Source organism: Lycium ferocissimum, chromosome 6 (assembly GCF_029784015.1).
Source record: "Lycium ferocissimum isolate CSIRO_LF1 chromosome 6, AGI_CSIRO_Lferr_CH_V1, whole genome shotgun sequence".
Taxonomy (NCBI): domain Eukaryota; kingdom Viridiplantae; phylum Streptophyta; class Magnoliopsida; order Solanales; family Solanaceae; genus Lycium; species Lycium ferocissimum.
In genome coordinates this window covers 59,739,835-59,758,934 of record NC_081347.1, presented here as the reverse complement: position 1 = coordinate 59,758,934, position 19,100 = coordinate 59,739,835, and the positions used below count along the sequence as shown (strand labels likewise).

The 19,100-nt window shown below is 34.6% G+C and overlaps 1 long non-coding RNA gene across 1 annotated transcript; it reads left to right on the top strand.

Moving 5' to 3' along the window:
* The first annotated feature begins 2,075 nt into the window (after positions 1 to 2,075).
* Positions 2,076 to 2,773, top strand: LOC132060855 (uncharacterized). The gene is made up of 2 exons (XR_009416043.1): positions 2,076 to 2,230; positions 2,317 to 2,773. It is a non-coding gene; the product is annotated as an uncharacterized LOC132060855 (long non-coding RNA).
* The last annotated feature ends 16,327 nt before the right edge of the window (positions 2,774 to 19,100 follow it).

The following is a 19,100-nucleotide window of genomic DNA, read 5'->3' as shown; positions in this document are numbered from 1 at the left end:
GAGGACGTTCCCGGTCTAGTCTATACGCGCCGTTCTAGGCGGTGGCGGCTCGGGGGACTCACCTGTGCCGGCGCTCCTACTTGCCGAGATACGGGTCTTCATCACGGCCCGGCAGAGAATGCATACATGGAGGAGCGTGATAACGTCGATTGGGCGGCGTTAAGCGCTTCATTAGCTGATGAGCGGCCTGTGAGAAATTTAGAGGGAGCCAGGATTCTTAACTTCGATGAGTTTTTTAGCCCGGTTAGTATTTAAAATACTTATTTGTTCATTTTAATTACTTATTTTAAATATTTATGTTACTCATTATTTAGTAATATTTTATATTTTAGGATTCGGCGCCAGCGGGTCCACCGAGCCACCCACTCGGGCATTTTCTCATGGGCGCCGCCGGCCGGTGTCTTCCCGTGTATTTGTCGAGCCACGAGGTAAGCTTTTTTTTTTAAAATTAGTTTTATTCAATATAAGGTCAATATTCAATATACATATTTGATTATTTAAAGTACTTATTTTAAATATGTATGTTACTTATTATTTCATTTTTTTTCATATTTTAGGATTCGGCGCCAATGGGTCCACAGGAGCGATCCATTCAAGAGCATTCTCATCAACTTTGCCGGCGAGTAGGTGTCTTCTCATGTGAGACTACCGAGGCGCAGGTAAGAGTTTCACTTCAAATTAATTTTATTCAATATAAGGTAAATATTTATTTAATTTTTATAACCTTTATTTGGACTTCGAACAGCATCTCGTCCAGGAGACTACCTCAAACTCACCACCAGACCCATCTTGAGAGCCTACAGACCCATCTCAGGAACCTACTCAGGCGCCCGTTGACACACAGGTTTGATTATTCAACAAACGTTAATGTATTCAATATAAATAAGAAATGATACTAATTATTATATACTTTTCAGGTTCATCCTTCGGCGCCTGCGGTGGCGACTCCCGACGAGGAAGAGGTCGAGTTTCCAGACCCAGGTCAGCATGAGGTTCTGCCCGTGCTAGCGGGACCAGATCCCAAGAAGAAGCACATTCTAGTCAAGAGCGCACGGACCAAGGGAAAAGGAGCTGATAATGACTTGGAGCGCCCGGTTATTAAGAGGAAAAAGGGCGATGGAGACGATGGCGAGGGCGGTGGGGATGGTATGAGCCTTAGGCCTAAGGATAGTCTCAGGCATACCACATGTGGGACCCATCCACGATAGTGTATATATATTAGTGTTGTCTGATTTATCGTAAATATTATATATTTTTTGCATATTTATAAATATTATCTTAGTCTTTATTATTGTTTATAGTTTCACATCCTAAATTGATAATAAAAAAAATGTGACACATTCGAAATAAAGTTAAGCATTAATTTAAAAATAACATGAAACCCTAAAAGATAAATAATGTTAAGCTAATGACTACAAGTCTTCAAACAAAAAAGGACTTCGAGCACTTTTCAACCACTAAAACGACAATCCAAACTTTTGCGTATCCTTGATGTATTGAGCCTACCTTATTAATTGTACAAATATAAGTAGGGTTCTATATAAAATATTGAAGTTCCGGAGTCTCAAAGCATGATTAATATACGGCTAAACTACGTAAAAAAGAGTGAAAATATAATAAGAGGCTGTTTTTGGAAAATGGTGGACTCCTATAGCGCGTATTTACTTGCGCTATAGTGAGAGAAACTTTGGTTTAGCGCAGTAAAATACTGCGCTAAAGCACTTAACGGCTCCGTCACGGTCGCAGTATTTTACTACGCTAAAGGTAGTTATGTAACCTTTTTTTTTTTTGGGGGGTATTTTGGTTCAAAATATTTTTTTTGGGGTCACTTTGGTTCCGGACTCTCTTTATTAGACCTCCTTCTGCCATAAAACGTTCACTACTGCAAAACGTCTCCATTAGGGACAAACTTCCTTTTCTACAGTAAAAAATACTACTATTACTTATTAGAAGTCTTTCAGAATTCACTTTCTATTAGGAAAAAAGAAGTCCCCAACGGCCTTCAAATTTTGCATTCTACTTCAGAGTCCAATTGAATGTTTCACAACTGGTCGCAATTACTCATGAGGTGTGTTATTTTTTAATCCTCCTATTTTACTTGATTTTCATAAATTTTTTAATTGTTTTTTCTATAATATTTTCTTCTTTCACGATGAAATACGATGTTATCATATATAGAGTCCATGCCCTTAACTTTTTTGTAATGAAGTGCTATTTCGATATGATTTTGGTACATATCTTCTCCCTTCAATCTTCCACCTTATTAAACTTCACCCTCTTTTCAATGTGTAATCTTTTTTTATAATGCACATACAGGTCAATAATCTTGGTTGTCAAATGGCAGTATTTGCATTACACATGAGGTATGCTAATTTTTATCCTCCTATTTTAATCGATTTTCATTTAAATTTTAAGTATCCCTACTATAATACCATCTTCTTTCACGATGAGATATGATGTTGTCATATATCGACTGCGTGTCCTAATTTTTTTTTGAGATACTCTGTTATCTTTTGCTTTTTGGGCTATTTGCTTTTTTGGAACTTGGATATATTTCTTTTTTTGAAAGAGTTACTTTTCTTTATTTATAAGACGAGTGCTAAAAGCATTAATTTTTTATTTTTTTTTGGTATATTTTATGGTGAATTAGGGGAAGAAAGTAGAGATTTGTAACTGTAGGTATGGTCAAGGGAACACAGTCTCTTTGTCAGACGACACCGTAGGAAAAGGGAGGAAAATATTAAAAGGAAAAAGAGGAAACTAATAAAGGAAGTGGCAGATTAACGAAGGATAGGGAGGAAGTCAATTGAGTGGGAGAATAATGAAAGGAAAAACATAAAAGGGAATTGAAAGTTTGCTTTTCTCTTTTCCTTCCTTTTTTTTGGTTCCATTACTTTTTTTTCCCGCATTCTCTATTACTTGAATGGAAGAAATTTTCAAAGAATAAAAGTTATACAATCTAATTAAAGCAGGAAAAAGTAATCGAGTCCTTAGATACATGAATGATTATATTAGATGAAGTGTATTGACCACCACCACACAAAGTATATGAGAAAAAATTCCTACAAATGATCTTTTTATTTTTAAAGAATATTTGACAATAAAAAATGTGATTTATTTATGCTCTAATTATCCTAAATATTTATATTGTGATTTTATTAATATATATAATTAACTTTCTTCTTCATATAGTTGAATTTGTTTTAACTAAATTCATTAATAATTATTTTGTATTTTATTGGTGTCTCTCACAATCGCGTGAAGCGCGACAAATTTCCTGGTTACGTAATAGTTGTCGTTCAGAAATTTCAACTTCTACAACTGAAACTTCATGATAGTATTTTGAAAGCTCATTTGTTGAAATTAAAGCTCCCGTGCAGTGACTATTATATAATTACATGAATTAGAAAAATGACTACTTGTGAATTTTCCCCCATTTTTCATAAGCGGCAGTTGGGCTTGGAGGATTTGCACAAATCATTTTTTTGCGCGGATTGTCCTTCTTTTGGGTTGGTCTTTAATTTTTTCCTTTCAAATTGGTGGTCTTTGATTTTTTGTCTTGCACAATACGGTGGGTTACGGTTTCGAAGCCACCTTGACTCAAAAAAAAAAAAAAAAAAAAAAAGGAATTTCGCAAGGCGGTGGTTTGGATTCGGAAGTCGAATTTTGCTTTTAAACTCTGTCTTAAAGCAGAATTTTGAAGGCCTAATTTTGCAACAAAACTATGCCTTGCAGTTTTTTTTTTTTTTTGACTGAGCCAAGGTTTGAACCTTAAACCTCGTGGTATTAGGCGAAGGGAAAAATTAAAGACCACCCCAAAATAAGGGCATTCCTGTGAATTGCCTGCACAAATTGACTTTCTTAGGCTCACTATTTAAATTCTTTTGGGCAATTCGCAGGATTTTCCTTCGCTAGGAGTGGTCTTTAATTTTTGTACCTCAAAATGATGGTCTTTAACTTTCACCCTTAAGGTATAATTTGGGCCTTACGGCGGAATTTGCACGTAGGCGGGGTACAAATTTCTGCATGCAAGTCCTAGTTAAGCAATTTGTATGGACAAATTTGCAAAATTGCGCCTTAAGGCAAAATGCAACTTCTGCCTTGCGAACTCTTTTTTTTTTTTTTTTTTTTGTCGAGTTGGTGTTCAAACGACAACCTTGGGAGTATTAGGTGAAGGGCAAAACTTAAAGACCACCGATTGGACAAAAATTAAAGACCACCCCAAATGAAGGGAAATCGCGCAAAAAAAAAAAAGATTTCTTTCCCAATTAATTTGGTGGGCTAAATTTGTTTGAGAAAAAAGAAAAATTCATCAAACCACATTTAAATGGGCAATTTGCAGGATTTCCCTTCGTTCGTTGGGGGTGGTCTTTAATTTTTGCCTCTCAAATCAGTGGTCTTTAAAATTTGTCCTTCGCTATATGCCTCTTGGTTCCAGGTTCGAACCCCCGTTCAGTCAAAAATTAAAAGAAAAATTCGCAAGGCATAAGCTGGGATTCGCAGAGCATAAGTTGGGTTTCAAATCTGGCAAAAAAAAATATATATTATTTTGCTGGAATTTCGCAAACCTCTGCCTTAATGCCTAATTTTGGGCAAAAGTTTGCCTTACTTAAGGCATAAGTTGGGGTCCAACTTCTGCCGTCCAACTTATGCCTTACGAATCCCAACTTCTGCCCTGTGAATCCCAACTTATGACTTGCAAATTATTATTATTATTATTATTATTTTACTGAGCCTGAGTTAGAACCCAAGACCTCTGAGTGTTAAACGAAGGGAAAATATTAAAGACCACCAATTTGAGGGGCACAAATTAAAGACCGCTCCAAAATAAGGGCAATCCGCGCAAAAAATTGCATTTAAATTTAAGGCGGAATTTAGCTCATTGGGCTAACGAGGTTTAACGAGTAGCCTCAAAAGAGGCCATATTGTGCAATTTTTTAACATTTACAGGTTGGACGGTAATTACTTAACTGTGCGTTACCATTCAGAGAGGGTAAAGATTTTCTTCTCAACACTCTACAAAACTATAGAGGAGCTTGCAGCAAAAGCAAATATTACGGGAGGTCAATGCATCAAAGATCACCTTATAAACTTGGTATGGAAAAAATATGGCTGTTAGGGTGTGTTTGGTATGACAAAAGCCTTCTGGATAATGCTTTTCCTTACATGATTTATGGCCTATTTGGCCAACAGGTCAAGCTTCTGAGGAAGTTAAAAGTGTTTTCTTTAAAAAAGAAAATATTTATTTTAACAAGTTGAGATGTTTGGCCAAGCTTTTAGGTAAAAAGATAAGCTTGTGAGCTAGAGTAGAAGCCGTTTTTCATAAGATGAAAAAGTGAATTTTTTCCATACGCACTTTTGGAACCTTGATCAAGCATAAATTACTGGACTAACATTTGCAAAAGTGATTTTCATATTGATTAACCAAACACAATTTGTTACTCTCCAAAAGTATTTTTGCGGAAAATACTTTTGAGAAAAACACTTTTCAAAATAAGCAGACTTTGGAAGTTTTACCAAACAAGTTTTTATTTTGGGGAAAATATTTTTTGGTATGTATTCGGTCGGAAATTGGAAAATATTTTCCTCACAACAAATACACCCTTATACTTTCATTACCCCATGATACACTTTTTCCCCTATTTTTAAATTGATTAGAACCATATGTCTTTGGTATAGAGTCTTGATTTGTTAAAGAATATGCTGGTAGAATTAGAGTGGTGGAGAAGTTAGACAACATCAAGCATTGAAGAGTACTTGTCTGTGGCCAGTGTAACTATTAGTGTCAGATGCGTTGTTCTCACAACACAATATTTTGTTGGACCAAAATTATTAAAGAATGTGTTAGAGAGTTGTGAAATGAGTGCATTGTACCATGATGGTGGGACGATTCCTTAATGATCTACAATCCTACAAGGTAATGTTCCTTTCTAAAACTACTTATTCTTTGCTTTTGCCACCAAACATTACTCATGTGATGGTAGATAATAGGGATGTCAAATGGCCGGATTTGAATTTAGGTGGGTCAAAATAGATTGTGTTAATAAATGGATGGGTCATTTATTTGGATTGAAATGGGATAAGAATTGGCCATAACTCAATCCAATTATTACTAATTTTTTATTTCTTGCTTTGTTTTGTTATAATTTGTTTACCTAGCTAATAAAAAGAAAATATTTATTATGGCTATATGATACATCTCAAAAAAAAAAAAAAAAAAAAAAAAAAAAAAATTAAGAATATTTTGATAAGGTATCTCATGAGCTAATTTGTACTACGTACATATCAGCCCAAATTTTTAAAGGGTGATCATTGCTTTCTCTAGTAATGACTTAGCTTCGATAAATGAGCTTAAGAGAAGATTAAGAACCCAGTTTGGCGGGGTTAAATGGGCTTAGCTAATAAATGAGAGGGTCAAAAATTAAACTGATTAGGACGATCATAATTTCATGGGCAAATTTTACCACTCCTAGTAGATAATCATTGTCCTGTAATCGAGATCTGTTGGAGGGTTTGGCTTAGCATTAATGAAGTATAGGTGAAAATCTTGGAGATTAGGATTCCAATTTTGATAGACATAAAATATTAGGTGATTAATTTCTTTCCATCCTATATGAGACGCGCAGAGTCCTAGTACATTTACTGGTGGGAGGTAGGCTGAGCCAAAATTTTCACTAATGAGAATTAAAATGTAATGAAGAAAACACGGAAGAAACCAAGAAGAAATGGGAGGGTCAAAACTTAAACTGATTAGAACGATCATCTTTTCATGGGCTAATTTTACCACTCCTAGTAGATAATCATTGTCCTGTAATCGAGATCTGTCGGAGGGTTTGGCTTAGCATCAATGAAGTATAGGTGAAAATCTTGGAGATTAGGATTCCAATTTTGATAGAAATAAAGTATTAGGTGATTAATTTCTTTCCATCTGCCTAAAGAGACGCGCAGAGTAATGGTAAATTTATTGGTGGGAGGTAGGTAGAGCCAGAATTTTCACTAATGAGAATTAAATATAACAAATAAAACACCCAAAGAAGCTTAGAAGAAAGGTATAACGCTTGAAAATTGGAATGGGATTAAGCCTTAGCTTTAAGCATGTAGATGAGTGTTTGTTGTTGGCCCCTATCCTTCGAAATGTATCTTACTATTACATAGTTAGAAGGAATATTTTCCTAAAGATACAATACTATTTGATTAATTTACCATACTAATACTTGATCCTCTCTAACGTTCTCTTGGAGAGAGAAGAAACAGAGAGGTTACCAAAAAATATAGTGTCGATATTATTAATATGGAGTGAAGGAACAATCTCTAAAGAAGAAGCAATAAAAGAAATAGAGGAATTGTTGGAAAGTAAGAGAAGAGAGTTGCTAGGGATTGTTCTAACTCAAACAAAAAGGAAGCCAATTGCCGCAAGTATGCAAGGATGTCTTCTGGAAGACAAGCAAATTGTCTTATTTGGCATATTCAGAGCGTGTTGAGTTTCGTCCAAGGGGGGGGGGGGGGGGGATACTAAAGAATCATATAAAGGATGTACTTTACAACCACTCAGTCTGTCACATTGTGACCTTCATCCGATATCTTAACTTGACCGAGTGAACCTTCTAGACTATTGTTTATGTTTTAATTCTGCTTTGTTATGTATACCAAACTCTTTAAAAATATATCTTTCTGTATTGTCTCATCTGATATCTGTCACGACTCTTGGTTGTTTTACTTTCTTAAATTTCGTGTCCATTTAAACTAAACACATAAATTGAAAAGAAGGGAGAATGATTTTAGAGAATTGAAAAGCTAAGAACTAGTAAAAGTGATATTGATGAAAAGGAAAGAAATTCTTTTATATATCAATTGAAAAGGTAACTTCGTTGAGTGGATTATCGCACCTTATACTTTTATTCTGCCATATATTCATTTACTTAAAGAATAGGTTGCGATAATTTACTTTTTCAATTGATATAATTAAGAATGTATTTCTTGCCTTTTCATCAATATCGTTTTTGTTAGTTCTTAGCTTTTCAATTCTCTAAAATCTTACTCTCTCCTTTTGAATTTATGTGTCTTAGTTTGAACGGACACGAAATTTAAGAAAGTAAATAAGAATTTTGGATTTTATGATCTTAAACTAAAGCTATATGCAATGTACTAAAATCCTCTTTGAAATCTTGCGATTTAAAATATGCCCGTGAAAAATGCTAGATTTAACGAGTTACTCTAACTATAAAATGTGACATTCTTTTTAAACAGACTAAAAGGAAAATAAAACACATAAGTTGAAACGAATGAAGTATATACATAAGTCACAAGTGTTCGCAAGACCAATTTGATCATCTTCACTAGATTATAGATAACGGAATCTTGAAAGAGGCACCTACTTCCACTACTCATATGAGATTCACACTAGATTTGATCAACTATCTATTTATCTTGATCGTTCTTGACAACCCATAATCGTCTTAATTAAGGAAAAGATGGGAGAGAAAGACCAACTTAATTATTAAATTCTTTTAAGTGTGTTTCCATGTATACCATGCAAAAGAAGGAATTGTTACGAGTTAGGAACTTATTTAGGGGTGTTAAATGAGCAGGTTGGATTGAATTTGAATGGGTCAAAATGGGTTTGAGTCGGTCAATGACCCACCCTAGAATTACTTGGGTTGTACTGAGTTGGACTAAAATGGATAATAACCCAACCCTCCCAATTCTAACTAAGTTTTTTTTTAAAATATTATTTTATAATTTATTTAAGTACCTAATAAATATATTTTCTCTTTATTATTCATATAATATATAATATATCAAATAAAAAAATAATTTAAAAATATTTTGACAAAATGAGTCAATTTGGGCTACATATCAACCAGTTTTTAAATGGACTGAATTGGGCAGGTCAAAATAAATTGAGTTAAAATTGGGCGAGCTATTGACCTGCCCAAACCAATGCCTGTTGGATGGGTCATACTTTTATGGCTAATTTTACCACCTCTAACTTTAATTAAATTCTAAATTAAGGGCTAGCAGTGTCCAATCTAATCTTGAAGATCAACATCATATATAGATTGATGTGCTTCTCTAATTTTGAAGCTAGATTTCTCTTTTTTTTTTTCTAAAGTAGAAAGAACATTACTTTCATAAAATTTGAAATAACAATGGCTTTAAATAATTGCAGTTTTTTAAAGCAACAACCATTCATTTTTGGGATACATGAATTTGTCCTGTACTTTTTGAAGGCGTTACTAAAATTACCCAAACATGAGTAATTGATATGACTAAACCAACGAGTTATTTCACTATCAATTGCTTTCTTTATCTGTGCTTTACTTTCCCAATTGGGACAGAGAATCCAAATTGAAGAAGCTTTTGGGAAGAAGCTAAAAAAATAGAAGAGTTTGTAAACGAGGAAATGAAAGAAATGGTCCCTCAAGATTGGGATAAATATAAAAATACGTCTTAAATATTATCTTTGGATAATTTTGTTAAATTTGTCAAAAGTCGGCACTTTTTCCATCCATCAAATTTTGATAAACTATGATTGTTAAAATTTGAAGACACTTGGGAATAACTCACCTTTGGAAGTGCATTTTTAGTAGTTGATGTTATTTTTTATTTATTTCTTGTATTTGTTGTTGTTTTTGGAGATACACTTTCTACTAGAATTTCTATGTTTGGTGTTTAATGCAGGTTTAAGTGTTGCTGTCTATGAGATTTGACGGTGATTTTATATTTCTGGTTAAATCTCTATTTTTCTAAAAAAAAATCCGTTAAATATAACCGCTAAAGGTTGTTAATATTCAACAAAAGAATACTCACTTTTGAAAAGAAAAAAAAAATTAAAGAACCAAAGCTGCTCGAGGAATTATTTAACCCCATCCCAAACATAAGCATTCATTCATTTTTTTATTTTTTATTCGTTTTCTCGTTTGTAGACTATCATAGACCCACCCTTTTCTTTTGGACTAAATAAAATGTCACATAAGTTTTTGTTTGTTGGATACTAAGATAAGGGTCAAAACCTCAAGTATCATTTTTTTTTTGTTTCCAGGTATGAGAGTTTTCTAACTAAACTTTCATCAACTAGTTAGCAAAATACACCTCAACTATTAGTTGTTCAATTTTCCTACCTGATAGTTGAGGTAGGAAAAGTGAACAATTGATAGTTGAGGCTTGTTTTGCTAAATAGTTGGTGATAGTTTGGGTAGAAACTCTCGCACATAATAGTTCAGGTAAGAAACTAAAAAACGAAAGTAATACTTGAGGTATGTTTTTGACCCTTACTCTTGGATATTATACAAGTTCCTGATAGAGTGATTTTTAAAGTGATATAAATAAAAATAAGTATTTTTTTGTCACATGAAAAAAAAGACATTTTAAATAATTTTCAATATTTTAGTGACTTTCTGAGTAATTCACTCAATGAGTGGATAATGTGTTTACACGGACTTTCTATCACTTAATCATGATATTAATATATAAATCCTCACACCTTTTTAAATTACTTAATCATAATAAGTTTGATATGGTTTAGTGTAATAAATATTCATTGTTTGATATGGTTTAGTGTAATAAATATTCATCTAGATACAAACCATGAAAAATAGTGTAACTATTGGTGTGAATCCTCTCTTCCAACAAAAAAAAAGAAAAGAAAAGAAAAAAAAATAAGTTATACCATGAAAAAATAGTGTAATTTCGCTACCATAATTGGAGTTGTTCTCAGGTTAATAAGGTAGTACTAGAGTTTTATTAAGATTTATTTACAGAATACTCCCTGTATCTCATTTTTTGTGTAACACTTCTTTCTTCATTTGCATTGTTTATTTAGCTACTTACCTGTCGTTATTTTACTTTTAATCCTGTTTGATTTCTTTTGAGCCAAAAGTCTATTGAAAACAACTTCTCTACCCCACAAAAGTAGAGATAAGACCTCTATACATACAACCCTCCCTAAACCCCATTTTGTGAGATTTTATATATATAAATAATATATAATTATGTCATTTTTAAAATTACATGCGTTAATAGTTTATTTTAAATCACACATCTCAATTTTTTTTTAAAGAATTCATTGTTGTATAAACACCGTCATTCAAAGCGAAGAAGGAGGATAGGATAGAAAATAGGGGCAAAAAACACAAATGTGCCATCGAACTATCCAAAATGGCTCATTCATACAACTCATTAATAGTTTTGCCTATTTATGCCATTGTCGTGACCGAAATGGCTAATTCATGTCATGACTATGGCATAAATAGACTCAACTATTAACGAGTAACATAAATAGGCCATTTCGAATAGTTCGATGACATATTTGAACTTTCCCTATAAAATATTCCCTCCGTCCCATAATAAGTGTCACCTTAGCAAAAAAAATTGTATCATAATAAGTGTCATCCTAGGAAACCAAGACATAAATTGACTAGTTTTTCCAACTCTACCCTTACAAAAAAACTACAAGTTAAAGTAACTTCTAAATGATGATTGAAAAAGTCACATAGTAACTTGTTATTGTTGGATTCTCAATGTCAAAAGGTTTACTACTTGTGCATGCTCTAATCAAGAGAAAAAAGTAATTTATTTTCGTTATATAGGGGTAATTTAGTAAATTCCACATTGCATTATTTATTTCTTAATATGCATATTTTTGGCTAAGGTGACACTAATTATGGGACGGAGGGAGTATTTTTTTTGAATTTAGGATAGGAAAAAGGGTCAAATATACCCCTCTACTTTAGTCTATTGGCTAACTTTGCCCTCCGTTAGCTAAAATAGTCAAATATACCCCTCTCGTTTCAAGCTGGGGCCAAATATACGCCTACGGTTAGCAAAGTTTTAAAAATACCCCTCATTTCTAATATATTCCCACATAAGCAAGTCTAGTCATTGGAATTGGGTGACATGGACGCCACATGGCATTTAACTTATTCTATGTGGTGCCTACGTGACAATATTTTAAAAAACAATCTAAAAAATTAATTTTTTTTTTAAAACAAAACTTTTATTAAAACCCGGATTCTTAAACATATTCTTGAAAATTGGATATTTTAGTTAAAAAACCTAGAAAATTGTAAAATATATATATATATATATTTTTAACAAAAGAAAGTGTCCCAATTTTTTTTAAAATCTAGATTAATTTTTTTTTTAAATTGAAAAATAGATTTTTAAAAAAAATCATTTTCATTTTTTAACTAAAATATCCAATTTTCAAGAATATATTTTAAGAATAGGGTTTTAATAAAAGTTTTGTTTTAAAAAAAATTAACTTTCCAGATTGTTTTTTTAAAAAATTGCCACGTAGGCACCACATAGACACCACATAGAATAACTAAAATATCCAATTTTCGAGAATATATTTTTAAAAAAACGGGTTTTATAAAAATAAAAAGTTTCAGATTTTTAGTAATATCCATGTATAGCTCTAACTTTTGTACTATAAATACAGAGGTGGCTCCTCTCATTAGGGGATCAGATTCTCGTTTTACATACATATTTCACACTTTCAGACCTGTAATCACTAAAGCTATTCATAGTCTCTTAAAATTGGCTCGGGTTCGGACAGAAAGGCTCCAAACCGGACCAACTGGCCGTATTCCTCAATTATCAATCAAGGCTATCTCTTTTATTGCTCTTTACGAATCTTTGCTTGTTATTGCTTATTTCATTGCTTTATCAACCGATCACATCACGTATCCTTTAACCGCGTATAAATTCAATTGTTACTTTTTTAAGGGGTAAACAATAATATAAATATAATATTCCTTTAGTTTATTATACTATACTTTTTCGCGAGTTTCCTACCTGAATCAATTGGGTAGGAAAAGTGAACAATGCGATAGTTGAGGTGTGTTTTGATAAATAATTGATAATATTTCAGGTAGGAAACTTGCACACATAATAGTTCAGGTAAGAAACTCACGAAAAATTGATAGTTCAGGTGTTCTTTTGACCACTATGTCTCTTCTTTTTTTGGTTAAAAGAAAGCTTTATTGATCACCAACAAGACTTTACGTCATTTCTATCCTACTATTGAGACTAAGACATCCCCTCAGTCTCCAAACCAAGAGACCAGTATCTCTTAATAAGATTAAAGGTAGTTAATACGTTTTCTCACTTAATAAAGTAGCCCAAACTTTTCAGCTGTTAACAAGACAACACGTTCCGTCTAACTATTGTCAAGTAAGGTCCCATGCCATACAATCGGATGGCGGCAAGGACATTTTTAAATAAAAAAATTTGAAAGAGGCACGAATGATTGAGCTTGGGAAATTCGAAAGAGGCACGAAAGAGGACATAGTCGTATACTCATATGTGATAAAAAATTCCTAATTGTGTCACGACCGAAAATCCTATTTGTGTCGTGAGGGCACTTACCCTTACCCTTACTCTTAGGCGAACCCCAAACCGAATCAATGCAAAACATAAGTAAATGCGAAAATTAAAGGAACACCCAAAGTACTGAAATAGTCTTAATAACTTTTCAGTGGTCTCCTTCTCTCCCTATACTTCGAACCAAGACTCTTCTTTAGACTTAGGTTCTCTAGCTTCTATCCTCGGGGTACGTCCTTCTAGCATCAGCTAGAAAACGCCCACAGGCAAGAGCTAGAACAGCACTGAAAGATCTAACAATTCGCTCAAGGATTATAGCATTTTTCATAATAGTATTGGCATATCTCGTTGAATCAGTCTTTTTCGCCACATCGCGTATAAATCGAACCCCCTCCGCTGCTGGCGGGCAGATGTATAATGGGATATGCACTTGCAATGGATGTCCGAGTGTTGATATATATCATGAGCGATACGGAAATAGATTGAGTGATCTCTTTCTTTAGCCAAGAAAAAGCATTTCTAGTTTGCATGGTCCAATCATTGATTGATGAAAGTAAGTCTAAGACAACACTCCCCAAAACCTGAAGTCACAAGTACAAGAGCTTTCTAAAATACAATTACAAGTCTGAAATACTACTACAACACCATCCGAAATAAGAAAGACAAAAAGTAAGGATAGAGAGGAATATGGTGCTAGGAAGGCCTCAGTAGCTCAGTCTGGACTCCAAGATAGTGCTCTACGACAATCATTAAACCAGGATGCTGAACTCATGCCCAGATCTGTAATTGCACATAAAAGGTGTAGCAAGTGTAAAGTGAGTACGAGAAGCACGTGTACCCAGCATCATCCTTGACCGACCCTAAACTATAGCGATGGCGAGGGTTGGTACTTCTGATACATCTGTTCTTGCTTATTTAGTTAAAGTCTATAGTTTATATGAAATTCAATTATTAAAGTAAATGTTCTACAACCAAACCAAGTCATAAAGCTCATTACTTTTCAAGGATTATCTTAAAGTTTCTAACTTTACTTCAATTAGGACAAATATAGCCATAAAGTTCCAACCTTACCCAAATTGGGCATCTAAACCCACAAAGATTTCACCTTTCCATCAAATTAAGCCAATTTACTTATAAAGATCCAACCTTTACACTTTTTAAGGCCTTGTATTAGCAATGATTCAGTCTTTCTATCCTTTAGAACGAATAAACCATAAAGATTACATCTTTATATCATCCAAAACACATATGGCATGAAATCACATCAATAAGTGTAAATAGTATGCAATGCAAATGAAATGTATGCTATGAAATGATCATATGCACCCGGTATACACACGCTCCTGTAGTAGGTTTCACGTGACCCATGGGGGACTCATGAGGTCCATATACCCACCCAGAATCATTACCCATCGGGTCCCAGCTCTTGGTTGTAATATCATCATCATCACTCTTTCCATGTACCATATCCAGTATCCGGCCCTTGAGGCCCCTTTTCCGTTTCTCATCAAACTGCTGGTAATAATATCATGAATGTATGAAATGGATATGCGTACACCATGCAAATGCATCATAACAAGTACGTTAGGTTTCACGACCTACTTCCTATCATATGAGTAACCAATTTTCGCCTGAGGATGGAATACGTTACTGTACCTGCTCTATGCTAGCGTTTGTGCAGAATAATAAACTGCAGGCAAGTAAAGGACACACAATATTTATGTGGAAACCACTCGGCTCAAAAGGTGATAAAAATCTCGACCTACAGATCTGTAGGATTTCCTCAACAACTTCACTACAGGCGGGAGCCAGCTTGCATTTAGTTACACACTACTTGCACCTAATCCTACAACGGCCTTGCTACCCAAACTCGACTAGCAAGCTATCTCCAAGTAGTAAACTTCCTACTTGGAGTTACAATTGTTTGTATCTATTTTAATGTTTCTATAATGAGCTGATGAAGATACACTTGATAACACAAATCTAATACACAAATCTAGACTTTAGTATTGGGAAACATTATTAGGTAAAACAGCTCCATCGGTCATTCTCTGTGTAATAGGGACGCAACCCTGGATTTTTGAATATCTTTTGAATATATCTTTTGATAGCACCATTATCTGAACTCTCTCTTTATGGGCACACAAACTTCTTCTTGGAAAGACCTAGATATATATATAGCTCTTGATGCTCGTGCTCGGTTACCACAAAACCTGTCCTAGTCGGTCAATGACATGTAATAGGGTTTGTGTAGTATTTGGATTCTTGCCTTGGTGATTCTACTTCTAATACATGTAGAATGCTTACCAATCCCTACAAATATGGCAAGGAGTCTTTCATACTTGACCGCTAAGTTCTTTCCATAATTCTGCAAATCCTAGTTATTGTAGGACTTGTCCGGAACATGTTTACAAACCTGTTCATTCACCTAGTTCATCTGCCTCTGAATCTCTGCAGTGTTTGAGATAGAATATGTTCATAAACCTGTTTCATCATCTCTTTCTCGTTCATACTTCTGACTTCTTCTTGAGTCTACTTTTAGTATAGATGATGGAACATGTTGACATACCTGTTTCATTGATCTGTGCTGCTCTGTGTCTGTCTTCTTCACACGAATTTATTCATTGTTGGAATAAATCATGTTTTCAACCTTGACTCACTCTTTGACTTCTGATTTTGTTCTTGCTCTGTGATGGAACATGTTTGCAAACCTGGTTGTTCTATTAACCTGATACACATGTTTTATCTATAAACTTTTTAGCTGAACAATTTCTTCCTTCTGAACATTGTCTTCTGAGTCACTTCACCTCTCCTCACTGCTGGGTCATTCAACCAATGCACCTGATGACCTGTGATCATTCATCCCCTGTACATGATGACTCATTTGTATAGAATATCTTACTCTTTTGTATAGAACAACTTGCATACTTTTTCTATTTCTTCAATGAACTGCTTCTTCCACTAAGTCATCTTCTCTCCCTTTGCTGGCTTGTTCAGTTTTCTTATTCATATATCACTTCTGCTATATCTTAAACATTTCTGTGCCCGGCAAGGACATCTTCTTCACCTCTGTGCTTGCTTGTACCTAATGGAACATATCTGTGAACCTGATTCGTGTGCATTACTTGCAACTGTCTCTGAACTATTTCTGTGATCAGTTTTTTGGACTTGATCAATGTGCACTACATTCTAACTCATTTAGACAACTAGTCTCTTGTGTTTGGAACTTGTCACGACCCAATTCGTGAATCGTGATGACACCTACACTGTTCCGCCCAGGTAGGCGAATAGTCATTTATAAGAATTATGCGGAAATAAACAATGATTTAGCTAAAAGGTTCAATTTATATAAATGATAAGTGCAGAAGTAATAATAACCCCAAAATTTGTTCTAGACTAGTACAAAACCCATTATTACATAGATACAAGTCTGATAGGAAGTACAAATCTCAAATATCAATACTGTCTCAAAAATACAAAGTAGACAATTAAATACAAAGAAGAGTTTTCGGGTTGCGGATCTAGCCCAAAAGCTTACCCTGGAATCTCTGTCAAGTAGACTCGGATCACTCTCGAGGACGAAAACCAGAACTAGTAACAGACTCTGCACTCAAAGAAGAGTACATCAAGAGTAGCATCAGTACAAACAATAAGTACTGGTAGGTATCATAGGCCGACAATAATTAGTTCACACATATGAAGAAAGAAATCAACAAGTAGGCAGATAAGCAATCAAGCATACTCACAAATCACATTATCATAATAATCAAGGACTTCCACCCACACATACGTCATATAGAAACTTGCTTTCCAAGTCATAAGCCTAGGTAAAGCTTCTAAATCACAAGTCTGTCGAGTCTCAATAATGTCAAAACTATAATCACAAGTCCAAGTTCTGAACCTAGGCAAAGTCACTAATCTACAATTGGTCCAGTCCATAATCAGATCTATGCCTCAACAATGGTACAAACAAACCATACCAAATCAGAAATAAAGAGTCATATGATGATGCAGGATAAAATTTAATGATGTGCAATGCAATACAATGCAATGCACTAGCCAAATACCTCAAATCTGTACACACATGCTAAAGGCATGGATCACACAATAGTCATAACCCGCGGGGGACCCATGGCGTCCATGTACCACTCACTTCGGAATAGACCTCGTATCACGAGTTCACATAATAGGTCACATTCTCACCCCCTGTCAAATGTGCCTTATACATATCCTGAAGATAGGCCATATCCTCACCCCCTGTTAGATGTGCGTTATATACATGTGTGTGTGTGTGTGTATATATATATTGTACACAAAATGAGTATTCAAATATGGTTCAAGTATAGAAACCCCAATTTGGAACATCAACACAGATGTAAGCATGAGGAATGAGAATGAATGCATAATACTCAACCATGGAATTAATCGACGAACCAGTTCAATCAACATAGAAAGTCTATGACACCCTTTACTTCCAAATATAGCAAGTACACCTCACAACTAAGTCTTGTGTCACCAAAGTGCTCCATTTTCTCACTAGTCATCATCAGTACCAAGTCATAATTCGATATCAATATACATGTGAAATGAGAATGTATGCCATGCATGATATCATCATCAACAGTAAATCATAATCAAGATTTCAACCGTGTATTATCATAATTATACAACACGATTCAGGCCTAATCTCATTATCCTTTCTTTCTCATAATAAATGACACAACAAGAGAGAAATGAGTGCAACACGTATCACAACACAACAATTAAAATAACAAGCCTAATCACAATAACATGGCAACAAGCCACAATCAACAACAACAACCTAATAGAATTCCATCCCAACTTGATACCCGAAGGCCTAGCATGCTTTCCCTGTCAATTTATAACTCCCACATATGTTTCACTAATTGGAGTCTAACCAAAAGGTAAGTCGTAACCTACCTCGATGCCGAGCTGGTGCCACGAACTGCCAAATCTGAGCCTTGCCCTTTCGAAGTCCCTCGGATCGCTCGTAGTCTAACAATTAGCAATGCTAAGTAAGAAAATGACTACAATAAACCAACTAATCGGAAGAAGAATCGATTCGGGAAAAGTTAATCAAAATACCCAAATACCCCTAACGAGTCACGAGGGCAAAACGAAAAATTAAGGGTGAAGTTACCTTTCCCAAAGTCTCATTAGTCAATATCCTTAATCACATGAAGTTCTAATCCCAAATGGTACCTCAATTTCAACAAATCAACCAAAACCCCCAAACTAAGTATGGAACCTTATTTCTAGGATGTGATTTAAGAACTCAAAAGAAGATTCAAGCCTAGAAACTAACAATCCTTTGATTAAGTATTAGAAATCAGAATTTACCCTACTCAAATTTATTAAAAGGGGTTTAAAATCAAACTTAGGGTTTATAGACACCCTTCTTCCCAAAATTCATACAAGAACTACCATGGACGACTTAAGTAGAAAAGGAATACAAGATTAGGGAGACAAGAACTTACCCCAAGAAGTTCTTCAAGAATCTCCCTCATTGCTCTTATATAAGGTTCTTAGGTGTAGGGAACTAATTATTCGGACTTAGGGATTTAAAATAAGAACTGATCCCGTCATCTCGCCACGGCAATGGAAAGGTTCACCATGGTCCATACAGCGATAAGACTTCCCGCCATGGCGAACTCATAAAAAGGAAGACACTCGCCATAGCGAAGGACTCGTGGTTGGGCCGCTATGGAGCTACTGGGCTCTCCATGGCAAGAACACCAGACACCAGATTTTTT